A 15,021-nucleotide genomic window follows, 5' to 3' on the forward strand; every position below is an offset into this window, starting at 1 on the left:
GCACCCAGAGAGAAAAAAAATACTTTAAAGTCTCATCCAGTTTTTGGTATACCATGTTCATTTCAAATATAATATGGGGAAAATAACTGATAATTCTGCAAAAATGTAACTGATAATACTGGAAAAGGGGGAAGTTGTCATTGAACAGAAAGCTAACATTTTATATATAAATGCAACTCACAATACAAGGGCATAAATTTAAAATCACATTCAGCAACTGTCTAAAGATTAAAAAAAAGTTTAAAAGTACCAGGTATGTAGCAAAGTGGTACAGTACCTCTGGCTAAATCCACAATACCACAATCTCCAAAAAGAAGGAGAATGAATTAAGGAGGAAAAAAAAACTGAGATACCTATAGAATATCTCACCCTGCTCCTGGAGGAAAAAACACATAGATTTGTAATTATGATGATCTCCTCACTCCAGAATCCACAACACAATCTGAGAAGATTCGGAAATATTGCCGCAAATGTTCTCACATAGAATTTAAGATAGGGGCTGAAGATATTCTATAGGATACTATAGGACTTCCAGTGTCTACTGTTAATATATGATCCAGTTGACTGGCCAGTAGAAATTCATGGATGACCTTTTTCAAAAAAAGACACAGGAATGCAGAAACCAAAGATTACACCAAGGATTCTAGCAAACCATTGGCAGTTCCCACCATAGTCAGTGCAGCCAGTTTGAACCAGACTCACCATCCAGTCTCAGGATTTCACTGCACACTCATCATTTACTCTATTTTTAGGAACCACATGTCCTCTCTATAAATCACAAAGTACCCTATACAGGAGAAAAAAAATCAGGTTCACTGAACATAAGTGATGAAGCCTAGAAGTGGATACCCACTCTGGCAGACTTGACACCAGATGGTCAAAACTTGCTTCTCTTTACTGAATGTGTGTAGAATGGACAATGTTTATATAAGGGGTCCTGATTGGACATAACTTATGCCTTCATATGCTCAATCTGAACCTAGTGAGTTTTTTGAGAGTCAGGAGATAAACTCAAATCCAGAAATAAATGATGTCACAATTGTAGGGTCTTTTTCTGTACACTTATTTATTTATTTATTTATTTATTTATTTATTTATTTATTTATTTATTTTGAGGATCTGGGAATTGAAATCCAGATCCTCAGGCGGCATCAAATTTATGGCAACGTATCCTTGGAAGAGTAAAATCCAGCCAACCCAGAAAATCATTTACATTTAAACTTGCATAAGAGGCCTTTTGAATGTGTAGATTATGTATGTAAATATATTATTTATGGATGAAAATAATACAGTGACAATCTTGTAAAATTTCAGTTAACTTCTCTTGTAAGAAAATAGATTGAACATTAAAATTATATGATGTGGAAAGATAATTTTTTTAAAATTCATATAAAAATAGTAAATTGAATTTTATAGTATAACCCATAATTTCCACTATGTGAAAATTACCATTATATATTTAAAATATTACTAATAAAGTATATGTATTTTTAGAACAGCACTCTCAAAACTATGTCAGGAGTCCAGAAAATCTCAGTTCACAGAACCATATTTGAGAGTTATGCTTGTCCTCAATTCAAGAAGATGAAGGACATGATCACTTCTTTTTATTCTACAGGTGAATGATACATTTATTTTTTAACCAATATTTCTCCTGAGATATAAAAAACTAGAGAGAAACTGCCCTGAGTCAGGGCAACAAGATTTCACCAGAAAGTGTATGGTGTGTGTATGTTTGTAATATATATATATATATATTTCCCCAGATCCAAAGATTTTAGTCTATTATTTAAGTTGACTAATGGAATATTCTTATATTTATGACATGATCTTAGACCAAATAGCCTATCTATAACATTTTCTTTTTATTTATAGGATGAAATCCCCTTAAGAAAGTGAGCTTGAAATGAAGATGAATTGTGTTGCTATCATGATGTCATACACATGTAATCCCAGGTAGGGGATTTAAAATTTTGCTCTTTTAAGAATACTACTAAAGCACAAGAAATAGAAACAAGAGTCACTAGGTGGAATGAATTCAAACTGAAAAGATTCTTCTCAGCAAAAAAAAAAAAAAAAAAAAAAAAGGTGAGGCGAAAAGTGATACCAGAGATAGGGGCAAATTTTTACCACATGCGCATCAAGTAGAAACCTAATTTCCAGGATATATAAATAACTTAAAAAACTTAATACCAAAAAACAAATTTTCCAATCATTAAATGAAATGGACTATGGAACTGAAGAGACACACTTTTTAGAAGATAAACAATCAATAAATCAATAAAAAAATGTTCAACATCTCTAGCAATTAAAGAATTGCAAATCAAAACTACTCCAAAATTTAATCTTACTCCAATCAGAATGGCAGTTATTAAAAATACAAGCAAAAATATATGTTGGTGAGGATGTGAGAAAAAAGCCCCACTGTAAAAATGTTGGTAGACCCTAAATTTGTGACACCAATCTGGAAAAAAATAAGGAGATTCCTTAGAAAACTTGGAAAGAAACCGAAATTTACCCAGCTACCCAACTCCTCAGTTTAGACCAACCAGAGCTAAAAACCGAATTAATACAGAGGCATATCCACATCAATGTTCATAGCAAAACAATTTACAATAGATAAACTATAGAACCAATCTATATGTTCTTCAATAGATGAATGGATAAAGAAAATATGGTCTATTTACACAGTGGAATAATACTGAGCATTAATAGAGAATAAAATTATGGAATTGGGAAGTAAATGAATGGAGTTGGAGAATATCATGTTAAGGCAAGTAAGCCAATCCTCCTAAACCAAAGACCTAAGGTTTTCTCTGCTAAGTGGATGGTGACCCACAACCACAATGAGGGAAGTGGGAGGTAGCATGGAAGAAATGAAGAAACTTTGAATAAGACAAAGGGGAGGGAGGTGATGGGAGATGGTAGAGATGGCGCAATGAGATGAAAAACTTGTTGTACCCAAAGTAGAGTTGCATGGGTTTTGTAACTATACTTTCTGTACAACAAGAGAAATAAAAGTTTGTGCTCCATTTGTGTACTATGAAGTGAAATGTATTCTGCTCTATTAGCAAGTTAGAAGAAATTAATAAATTAATTGATTTCTAAAAATTCAGGAAAGAGATTTACATTTCCCTAGATCTATATATAAACATATATGAGGATATATAACATAACATATTTAGTGTATATAATTTATGAACAATTTTTTTCATATTTCTATAAAATTTTTTAAAGAAATGACAACAGAAGCATTACAATACTTATTTCTTGTATAGAACACAATTCTTCCTATCTCTGGTTGTATATAAAGTATGGTGATACAAATTTGTGTCTTCATACATGTACTTTTTATTATGGTCTCTATCACCTTCCACCATTTTTGCAAATCCCGTGTCCCCTTTCTTTTCCTCCCACCCTTCTTTTTTATTGAGAATCCATCTATTGCTCTCATGCTCCCCCTCCCTACCCCATTGTGAGTCAGCCTCCTTATATTTGGCATTTTTCTTTGAATTGGCTAACATTACTTAGCATTATCTTCTTCAATGCTATCCATTTACCTGCAAATGCCAGACATGATTATATACCTAGAAGACTCAAATATCTCCACCAGAAAACTTCTAGATCTCGTAAATAAATTTAGAAAAGTAGCAGGATACAAAATCAACATCCATAAATCAAAGGCATTTCAGTATATCAGTAAAAAATCTTCTGAGAAAGAAATGAATAAAAATACCCCATTTACAATAACTTCAAAAAAATACTTGGGAATCAACTTAATGAAAGAGGTGAAGGGTCTATACAAGAAAAACTACAGAAACCTAATGAAGAAAAATCAAAAAAGACCTTAAAAAATGGAAAGATCTACTTTGCTCATCAATAGGTACAATTTATATTATCAAAATGACAGTACTACCAAAGCACTATGCAGATTTACTGCAATTCTGATCAAAATCCTAATGGCATTCCTCATAGAAATGAAAAAAGCAACAATGAAATTTATCTGGAAAAATAAAAGATACCAAGAATAGCTAAAGTAAACCTTAGCAGAAAGAGTGAAGCAGGTGGCATCACTATACCAGACCTTAAACCATACAACAGAGTAATGGTAACAAAAACAGCATTGCATTTGAAAAAAAAAATTCTGCAGATGAAAGGTACAGAATAGAGGTCACAGAGACTAACCCACAAAATTATAATTATTATATATTAGACAAAGGTGTCAAAACATGCACTGGAGAAAAGATAGCCTCTTCAACAAACCACCATCTCTCACCATGCAAAAAACTCAACTCCAAGTGTGTCAAGAACCTAGGAACTAACCCAGATATTCTGTGTCTAATGGAATAAAATACAGGCTCTATTCTTCATCATGTGTGATTAGGCCCCAATTTCTTTAATAAGACACTGATAGCACAAGAATTAAAACAAATTATCAATAAATGGGAGAGAATCATACAAAAAAGTTTATTCTCAGCAAAAGAAACAATCTGTGAGGTGAAGACAAAGCCTGTATTTTAGGAGGAATAATTTACCCCTCACATATCAGACAGAGCACTAATCTCTAGGGTACATAAAGAACTCAAAAGACTAAGCAAATAATACTAATAGTGATGATGATGATGATGATGATGATGATGATGATGATGATGATAACCCAATCAAGAAATGGGCCAAGGATCTGAACAGAGAGTTTTTAAAAGAGAATATACAATTAATCAACATTTTGTTAATATATATGATTGGTTATGGCCCTCCCTTTTCAGTACCAAGAACACTTCTGGTTCAGTTTCTAAGGAGGGGAAACACGACCAAGAATTATTCTCAACTCTCCTTTATAAATTATCAAATACAATTATCTATGTTATTTTTTAAACATAGCTGGACATGGGAAATATAGGTTTAGAGCAGAGAACATTTTTATTAGAAACACAGTGTAAAAGAAAGAAAAAAAACATAATTATTTGTACCACATTGAACCACAAGAGAAATGGAACCTGGAATTCAGAAAAGAAAGATTCAAACTTTTATACTTTGGAATGTGGATGACATGGATGCCTAAAGTGAAAAGGTTATTACAAGCTTTTGAAAGAAAATTTATGTGAGTGGCAGATAATGGTTAACCAAATAGAATCTGCACAGTGTATTCCAGGGGCTTTGTCAGCTGTGCACTACAGAACATACAGGTATTCATAGCCTCATGAAGAGCATTATTCATCTGTACCCTCTAAAATTATTCCCATAGTACAGATGAAAAAACATGGGTATCTGGATACTAAATGGCAATTAAGCAGCCCACAGAAAACTACCCAGATACAGAACTGTATGAAATTTCTTCAAAGACCATCAATGTATTGTCAGCTCCTGACACAGGGATGTCAGTCTGGGGAAATATTATTTTCTCTGCATTTTGAAGAGAGTGCATTGAGAATACATTTCAGGGGCAACATAAATACTTTTTTCTCTTTTATATTAAGAAACTCTTCAGAAACAGAGTTCACAAGACAGATTTCTTAGAAGGGAAAATGCCTGAAGATTACAAAAAAAAAAAAAAAACAACAACAACAACAAAAAAAAAAAAAAAAACCATCAGTGGCCCTGAGTGACTCAGTAAGGAAATAAATCTAAAAGGCTCATAAGAAACTGAAAAGCAAAAAAGTAACTATTTCTAAAAATAAATTTGTTCATTAGTTGCTATCTCCACAACATTTCATTAGGTAAACAACAAATTATGTATGAATATTTCTAGGATTGGCCAAATTTTATTCCATATGATTTTATATTAAATTCCAAAGTCCACATAATAGAATTCATGATTCACTGCCAAAAATATTACAAAAACAATTTTTAAGGAGCAGATGTTTAGTAAATATCATTTAACAATTTTATTACCATATGATTTTAAAGAAATTTATTCATTTTCTGACAGCCATAGTGTAGAGAAATTTCTTATTTATTTTTCCTGTAGTAATTAACAAAGATAAGCCCTAGAATCAACTTTAAATAATCTACCCTTACAATTACACAAGAAACCTATAATAAATAATGAGTTAAAAAAAAGTCAATTTTAAAAAATAATTTAAACGTTTCTATTTATTTGAAATCAATCTCTAGCTGCATTTTTTGGATCCTTTTCTCATCTTTTAAGCCAAAATTATATAAAAGACAGAAGTTTGAACTTCATATTTATACATGAGATATGTTTATTAACTATAAAAATTCAAAATCTTTAGAAATTTAAGAAACAAAAAATAAAAACCCATCATGAGAAAAATTAAGTAATATTGATGAACATTCAAAACAAACTAATAATCATTAACTCAAAAGGAGTTTAAATTAGTATCTATTTGTAGAAACTATTTTGCTATTAAATATACATGATACTCCCCATCACAGAGACTTACTGAAATTAGAGCATATGTGATCATGATAACATGTAAGTATGCAATGGTACTCATCCAAACACTTGAAGCCAAAGTTCAATACAATATACATCTTAGAAGATATAAATTGTCACTGGGGCCAGTAACATTTAATTATATATCCAGTTTAAAAAAGAGCATAAAACACTATGTATAAATTTTACATAGGTGCCTTATGCAAGTGGTATTTCACATGTGTACATTTTTAGAAACAAAATATGTAGAACTTATGAGAAAATAAAAGTCACAAAAAGCACATAAAAGACTGAATTATACATCCCATGTAAATAATAAAACTCACCATTGCAAAGGTGATAATTTTCCCCCAAATTAACCAACAATATATCTCACTAAAACTTCTATGTACAAATATGAATATATAACAGTGAAGTCTACTTTTATGTGTATTCTATAAAGCAATAATTCAAAAAACTATATATAAATATATGATAGAAGAAAATAGAATAGGGAAAGGGTAACTACTGGATACTGAAGGGGAGCAAATTATATTTCATGTTTTATGGTTATGTCAAAATAAACCTTACTATTATATACAAGAATAAGGCAATAATAAAAAAATAATCAAGCTTTACTTTAAATGAAGTAAGAAACCAAAGCATAAATTTGTAAAATTTATCTACAAAGTTATATGTAACTTTAGCCAAAAACCTTTTCAATTATAAGAGCAAAAAAAGAACTTATCATGGCCTACTATTCATATATGGTGTGAAATTATAATATTGCAATAATAAAAAATTCACAATATAAATAAGATCCCCATATGAATACATATGTATGTAAAAACAGTATGCTTTATTGCAATAGCAAATACTAGATAAATCAAACCATAACAAAAATAATCTCAGCAACTTAGCTAGAGCCTTTCTCAAAATAAATGTAAACCTGCTAGGGCTGTTTACTGATGAAGAGTCCTTGCTTCCCCAATGCTGAAGTATAACACCAGAGAAGTGCACCAAGGCACATTTAGAGTAGAAAGTAGAAGCTTTATTAAAGGACAGTAGAAAAGATTTCTCCCCAGAAGAAAAAGGGGGACCAAAGAGGTAAAATCCATGAAAGGGATTTTTTTTTAAGTAAGGTCTTTTTAGCTTTATTATACCTAAGGTCTTCCTTCAGCTATCCCCCATTCCTGTTACATTTCTGTCCTTTGTTCTGTTATCTTGCAGTGTTGGAATGTAGGTGGGAAGACCCAAAGTGTGGAGGACAGGTGGCCTGAAGGAGTAATCTGGGCTGGAAGAGATTTTGGATTAGCATCACTATGATAGCTGTGAGCTGCTTCATTAAAATTTCCTAGGGATGGGCTCAGGGCCTTGGGGACATTTTCAATTCTTTTTATCCTGGACTTCATTCTCAATATCGTTTTCATTCTTGATTTTACTGGATATTAGACCGAATTTGCCTAACTACACTAACTACCTATCTATAAATCTGGCTTCACTACCAAGGATATGGCTAAGTAGTACAGTATCCCTGAGTTCACCTAACTTTAACAAAATAATAATAATGAAAAAATTAAAAATAAAACAATGTCAAAATAAAAATTAGCTAGCTCAAAAGGAAATTAGGTACCTCAAAATGACAGTTCTTCTCCTGCAGGAAAATGGATGTTGGAGATTTGATTTTGATAATTATTCCACCTGTCAATCTCCAGCATCTGGTAAGACACTGGGATGCAGGAACACACCTGCTACATAGTATTTTATGCAGATTCTGAGGATTCCCTTTGAGTATAAGGAAGGCAGCAAAGAGTCTCTGCCACTGACATGTTCCCCACCTGGTTGGCCAGTAGGACTGAAGAAATAGTGGCCCAGTGGAGGAGTTAAGCCTGCAGACTGCCCAGAGTCGCAATCTGCTAGCTCCTGTTTTCAAAACAGCCAGTCTTGTGGTTCCAATACTCTTTCTCCACCAGCCTCCCTTGCTAGGCCAATGCACACTCACCATTTCCTAGTTCTCAGAAGTAGGGCTACTTGGGATCCTCAGTTTCTGCAAAGCAGAACAACATGTGACTCTGAAGTGTGAGACTACAGATGGCAAAAATGGAGGACTCAGGAGATAAGAAGTGAAAGGCCCACCCTCCCTGATGACACACAATTAGACAATTCCCACAAAATGCTCTTGATTGGAAAAGGCTTCAGATCATGAACATTGAATCTGAGAGAAGTGAACAATTTTTTGAGTGACAGGGAATATTATCCAATCCAGGCATGAATAAAGGCTAGAATCTCAGGTCTTTGAGTGCTGTGTTGTTTTTTTTTTTTTTAATCTGAGAAATGTACCCCACCCAGAGTCTCAGGCTGCTGTTATTTTAAGACAAGGTTGTTTCCCATAAGTGGGAACTAACCCAACCAACAGAACATTTTTATTTAAACTTACATATAAAGTAATTTGAGTTTATGGATTATATATGCTTGTATATTATTCAGGATTTAATATAAAATAATGACAATAATTATCAAATTTTATATATATATTTTTGATATCTGTTCTTTTTAGGTGACAGGTTGAACTTTGAACTGGGAAGAAAAACTCCTAAAGAAAAAGTGCCCAATAAAAGCAACACAAAAGGGGTTGGGATTGTGGCTGAGCAGCAGAGTGCTCACCTCCCATGTGCAAGATCCTTCGTTCGATCCTCAGTACTACATAAAAATAAATAAGTGAAATAAAGGTATTGTGTTCAGCTACAGCTAAAAAGAACATAAAAAACATAAGGTAAAACTGAGAAACTAGCCTCTACCTCAGAGCAAAGACTGTCCAAAGAAGGGGGCATGACTCTTATTTTTGGAAAGACACACCCAAGCACTCCTAGGCTCATACCCACCCTGCTGAGTTGTTTATCTACAAATAACAGGAAAGATCTGCTGTGTCTGGTGTCCCTGACTCAGTCAAGCTAGGTGGGGATCAATAGCAACCCCCTAGCCTCCACCAATCAGCATGAGACAGGGAAAATTCCTGGGATTCCAAATGACACTTCCAGTAGTAGTTTATGGTGGTTGATAAAATTTTGGGAAACCATATAGTGCAGAATATACTCCCCTCATGGTCTAAGCCAATCTGTTCAAATGAATCCCCATCTTGTACTAACCAATCATCCTTACCCAACTTGTTCCCACAAGTGAATATGCTAATAATGTTTTAGAGTTGTTTATGATTTTCCCAAGGTGTGTGATGATTTTCTAAGAGATGCTATAATGTATGTGGGGTATCTACCTTCCCCAAAAACTTATAAAACTGCTGAAAACCCTGGGCTCAGGTCCTCTAAGCCACCAGTTGCTGTGTGTGTGGAGGACTGACCTAGCTTGCAATAAAAACCTCTTTGGTCCTTACATTGATCTTGGTCTCTGGTGGTCTTTTGGGGGTCCTCCATTTGAGCATAACAATCTCTCCTGAAACCCATGGGAAAAGAATTCAGCACTTCAGTTCTCTAGGACCGTAGGTTTATAGCACAAAATGTTACAAAAGGGGGTGACTTGAGAACTTAAACGAACAACAGGATTTTCACAAGCATAATACAAAGACATGTAGTAGGTTAATGGTCTAAATGGTTTAGCACTTAGGGAGCAAATTTAGATCACAACATCAGAATTTATGATGCACCACTAAAGTTTCAGAGTGAGTTGTTATTTGGTCAGGGAAAGCCAGAATTTATGAGTCATCACTAAAGTTTCAGGGAGAGTTGTTATCTCATCAGGGAAAACAAGACATGGGTGAGTTCAAGGCACTGGTAGGGATTTCAAGCAAGTTTACAAATCACAGTAATTTATAATGAAGCAGAAATTAACTTTTCATGCCTTTATGATAAGATGGCTTCAAATCTTAAAAGGAAATTAGGCTGGATTTTTTACTTGCTATGGCCATAGCTTTTAAAATATGTGTTGCATACTTTAACAAGTATGAGAATTAAATTATTAATATTAATTACTACTAATTTTTTTAAAAACTGAATAAAATAGGAAATTAGATATTTGTTATTAAATGCATAAAAATTTTGATTAATATATTGATAATATAAACATGGAAAATTTTGACAAAGATAAAAAGACATTTAAAATAAGGGATTAAATATTATAAGTCCCTCATGTTCAGTGTGTCAGTCCTTCAATAATTTTTTTTATTTTTTTAGGTCACTTTGAATTACACTTCTGCAAATGTTTGTTAGGTATACAAATTTAAGATTTTGTATTTTGTAAAGTAGAAAAATGGCAGATTTGAGCTCCTGTCAGGGTTTTAAAACTTATAAGCCATGTAGGGCATCTTAGCAATTTTTTTTAATATTTGCACATAGTCCAATTCTAGAGAAGAATGAGTTGGAGACATAGTCTACTCTTCTGAGCAAAATAAAAATTGTCTTAGAAAAATTTCAAAGCTTTTAACTTTTCTAACATTTCAGAATTTTTGGTGATTTAAAAAAATTATTTATTTTAAGAAATGAATTGTTTGAAATTAATTATTTATCTTTCCTGCATTATTTTTCACTTTCATTGATTTTTTAGAAGAACTAACAGAACAGAATTCCAAAAGTTTTTCATGTAAATTTACAAGTATGTTTCTAATAATCAAGATAGAAAGCAGAAGCAAAACATCATCTATTTTGGTGGTTCTGCCTCAAACTAGATAGTTACTTATTTATTTCTGCTATTATTCACAAGGTTCCTAAGGTTGCAGAAATCACCAACCAACACAGAGAAAAGTCTTTTTAGTTTGTTTCTCACATTCAATTTAAGCTAAAATACATTAGTATCACAGTAGTTTCATACCAAAGTGTGTCTCTAAATAATAAAAATATGTATACATAAACATATAAATAAATATAAAATAAAATATAATATTAGATAGATTTTTTTCCTGGATAATCATTTTGTACATATTTCCCTTTAGACACAGTTCTGGGAACAAAGTGTCACAAATAAGACATAAATCCTACATTGGTACACAGAGTAATTAAAGCACATACTAAGAGCTTGGTATAAAACTTGCCATAGAGACATAAATAACTAGAGAACATTATAGATAATTATACCTAAGTGCTAAGCAGCAAATTCATAGTCTTTAAGTATATGAAGAGACAAGTTATCATAGCAAATTTTATAACTCAGTTGCTGCTAATATAGAGAGATAGATATTTATTAAGTGATGCTTTTGGGCTGGGGATGTGGCTCAAGCGGTAGCACGCTCACCTGGCATGCGTGCGGCCCGGGTTCGATCCTCAGCACCACATACAAACAAAGATGTTGTGTCCGCCGAAAACTAAAAAATAAAAGTTAAAAATTCTCTCTCTTCTCTCCCTCTCTTTAAAAAAAAGAGATGCTTTCATGCAGATTTTTGGTTTAAAAAGGGAAAGATCAGATAATGTAGGTGATTTAAACATGAGCAATAATATTTTTCTGCATTCAGTACCTTTTTTGCAGATATATGAATTATAATTAATTCTAACCAGTAAAATGCAGAAATAGTGTAAAGATTATTCACTAGGAGTAAAAATTACTTAAAAACAGAACCAAAACTTCCATTCCTGTTCAAATGTTTATTCCTGACAAAAGACTGCTTTTTTGAACCATTTCTGTAGATAAGATTTTTTGTAATAAATATTTTGGTGATGTTTTCACATATCATTTAATATATTTATGCTTCACATTTTCTCTTTTGTCCTATTTTACTACCTATATACTGAAAGAAAAAAAATTCTAAATCCTAAACTCCCTTGATATTTGAGATATCTTTTAATTTTTAAGCTTATATAATTTCTATAATGAATACTGTGCTTTCAGTAAAAGAATGACTATTTGTATGCACCTGGCTCATTTACAGGAATTTTGTTGTGTTCTTTGGTTTTATTTACAGTGAAGTTTAAAAAAAAGGGTTAATGTTAAACCAAAACATAAAGAAAACACCACCAACTCAAATTTTAAATCAAATTAAATCAAGATTGTATTGTGTGCTCAAAAGCTTGCCAGGACTGTCTCTTACAAGATTCTATGCTAGAGATCACCCCCATGATCTTCAGAAAAAGTTTTTACAGCACAAAATGTTACAAAGGAGGTGGGTGTCTAAGGTACGTACAGGTAGCAAGATTTTGACAATCATAGTACAAAGACAAATAGCAGGTTAAGGATCTACATGGCTAACATTTCAAGGTAGAAAATAAATTCAGCTCCAAACATTAGAATTTATGAGCTGCCACTGAGATTTATAGAGAATTGTTATTTGGTCAATGGGAGCCAGAATTTATGAGGCACCAGTAAGGTTTTAGAGAGGGTTGTTATGTGGTAAGGGATAGCCAGGCATAGGTAAATTCGAAACACACGTAGAAATTGCAAGGAAGTTTAAAACATCAAAATATTGTCAGGCCAAAGAGAAATTTTAGTTTTCTTGCGCAAAACAGAAATAAACTTTTTACCTCTAAAAGCTCTATGAGAACATTTTAATTTTTGTATTTTCTCCTATCTAATGGCTTCTGGCATTCCTTTGTTTGTAACCATACATGCTTCTCTTCTGTTTTTATGGGGCTTCCAAAACAAAAAAATAGAGATAAGCCCTGCTGTGCCCCTCCTCTGACTCAGGCAATGGCAAGGCCCTACTGAGGTGGATGGTGCAAGGCGTCCATCCTCTGGAGGAGCGCAGTATGTTTCTGGGAATGGGCTGATTTGTTTTTGTATTCCTTTAGTAAGTATAGTTGCAACTTCTCATATGACCATTAAGTATGAAGGAAAAAACATGACTTTCCCAATTAATGCAACTACTTCTAAAGAATGGATCTGTTTGCTCTAAATGCAATGATTCAGCTGTGGAGTGTAAATTGTTAATGTCTAAAAATAAAAACTCCCTGTATTCCTGTCAAGGAAGTTTTTGAAAAATTAAATTAAAATCTAGAGAAGAAAAATTAATGTTAAGAAGACAGATTCGTGCTTAGTACTGGGCAACTTGTTCTTGTTCCTGTACACAATGGTTTGTGTTCTTACTCTTGTTTGATTAAAATTAATAAGAAGTCAACCACTTGCAGAAACCATGGCACCAGTTCCAGTCAGTAAGTCAAGAAAGAATAGTCAAGGTATAGGCCAATAGTTTGGGACATTTCTAACTATTATTAAAAGTTAACTAAGCAGAAACAGCTCAAAACAAAACTCGAACTGAAAGTACAAAGCTTGCTTATGCATAAGCCAAGATACATTGTTCTATTCTAATTGTAGCTACGCAATATTTTGTTTCTTTGAACAATGATTCCTGTTTTGTAACCACAAAGTACTGTGAGCCTGCCAAAATGAAAAGTATATATGATCAACTTCACAAGTAAAGATTGGGATCAACACCTTCACTTTGGTGTCTGTGTTGTTTCTCCACCCCCCTTTCGCCGACTAATCACCATCTGTTTGTCTCCTGAGACCCCCTGTTTGAGCTGGTCTCCGACAAAGCCCTTCTCATAGGGAAGATGTTTCTAATATAGCAAGTAACTACTCTTTAACCCACAGGGTCTGACAACAATATTATAGGATATGAAAGACCCTCCAATATGCTTGTTCTTCTAACCATTGTTTGCAAAGATTGACAAAAGTCAATTCATTGCACAGAATGAGTGAGGTGAGTCTCTGCTCTTCAGTCCAAAACAGGAGGTAAAAGGGCCCCCAAAGTGAGTTTAAGACATGACCGACCTGACATAATCCTAAAAACAAAAGAAAATATATATTCAGAGAGAACCAGACCCACATAATCTCATTTGACAGAATCAAATTCATAAGAGGAACAGAGGACATAGGCAAATCTAAAAAGGTTTGACTATATTTTCTTTTTCTAAATTGCTATTAATGTCTCCCAAATTATAGAGTTCTGTATCTCCTCAGTTACTACTTTATCATTACCTTCAATCTACAATGCATGAGGCACAATAAATTTACCCTCATACTCATGTACTTATCACTTATTTTTTTCTATAGAAATGCATATGTATATGAATATATTTTTCCCACATTTCCAAGATTTGACCCTGAAAATTTCTGTGATATCACTTCCCTGAAATGCATTTTTATTATTTCATGTCAGTTCATCTAAGGATTCCATATCATGTCTTGCAACAGATGAGACAATTCTAAGGCCGTTCTTATTTGACTATTTATAAACTATAATTAAAGGTCAACCTCAGTACCTCCATAGAAATTAAGTCTCATTCACCTTTCTCATTCATAGTGCTTTATTTTTTAAGTAGGTAGCAGAAATTTTATTTTGAAGAAGAATAAGTGATTTAAAGCCATTCAGTGTACTTTAGAGGATCTCAAAAACCTATGATTGTGGTTCTTAAACAACCTTACTACTGAAAGATCTGGATTACACTCCAGGTTGGACAATGATACTATGCTTTCATGGGAAATGGTTTCTTGGCTCTGAATATTGTCTTTCCCTTTCCCCTATAGTCTTGGAAATGTGTAGATTGTGTGAACTTTTAGAATCACTATTTTCAACACACTTAGCATGGAGCCATTTGATAATAGAAGACATCTATATTGTGAAAAAAAAGACCCTTCACCAAGCCCTAAAGAAGTGATAAATTAATCTCTGGAAAAAATAAAAGTCATCCATTAGATTATTTTTTAAA

This window comes from Ictidomys tridecemlineatus, unplaced genomic scaffold (assembly GCF_052094955.1).
Source record: "Ictidomys tridecemlineatus isolate mIctTri1 unplaced genomic scaffold, mIctTri1.hap1 Scaffold_3654, whole genome shotgun sequence".
Classification (NCBI taxonomy): Eukaryota; Metazoa; Chordata; class Mammalia; order Rodentia; family Sciuridae; genus Ictidomys; species Ictidomys tridecemlineatus.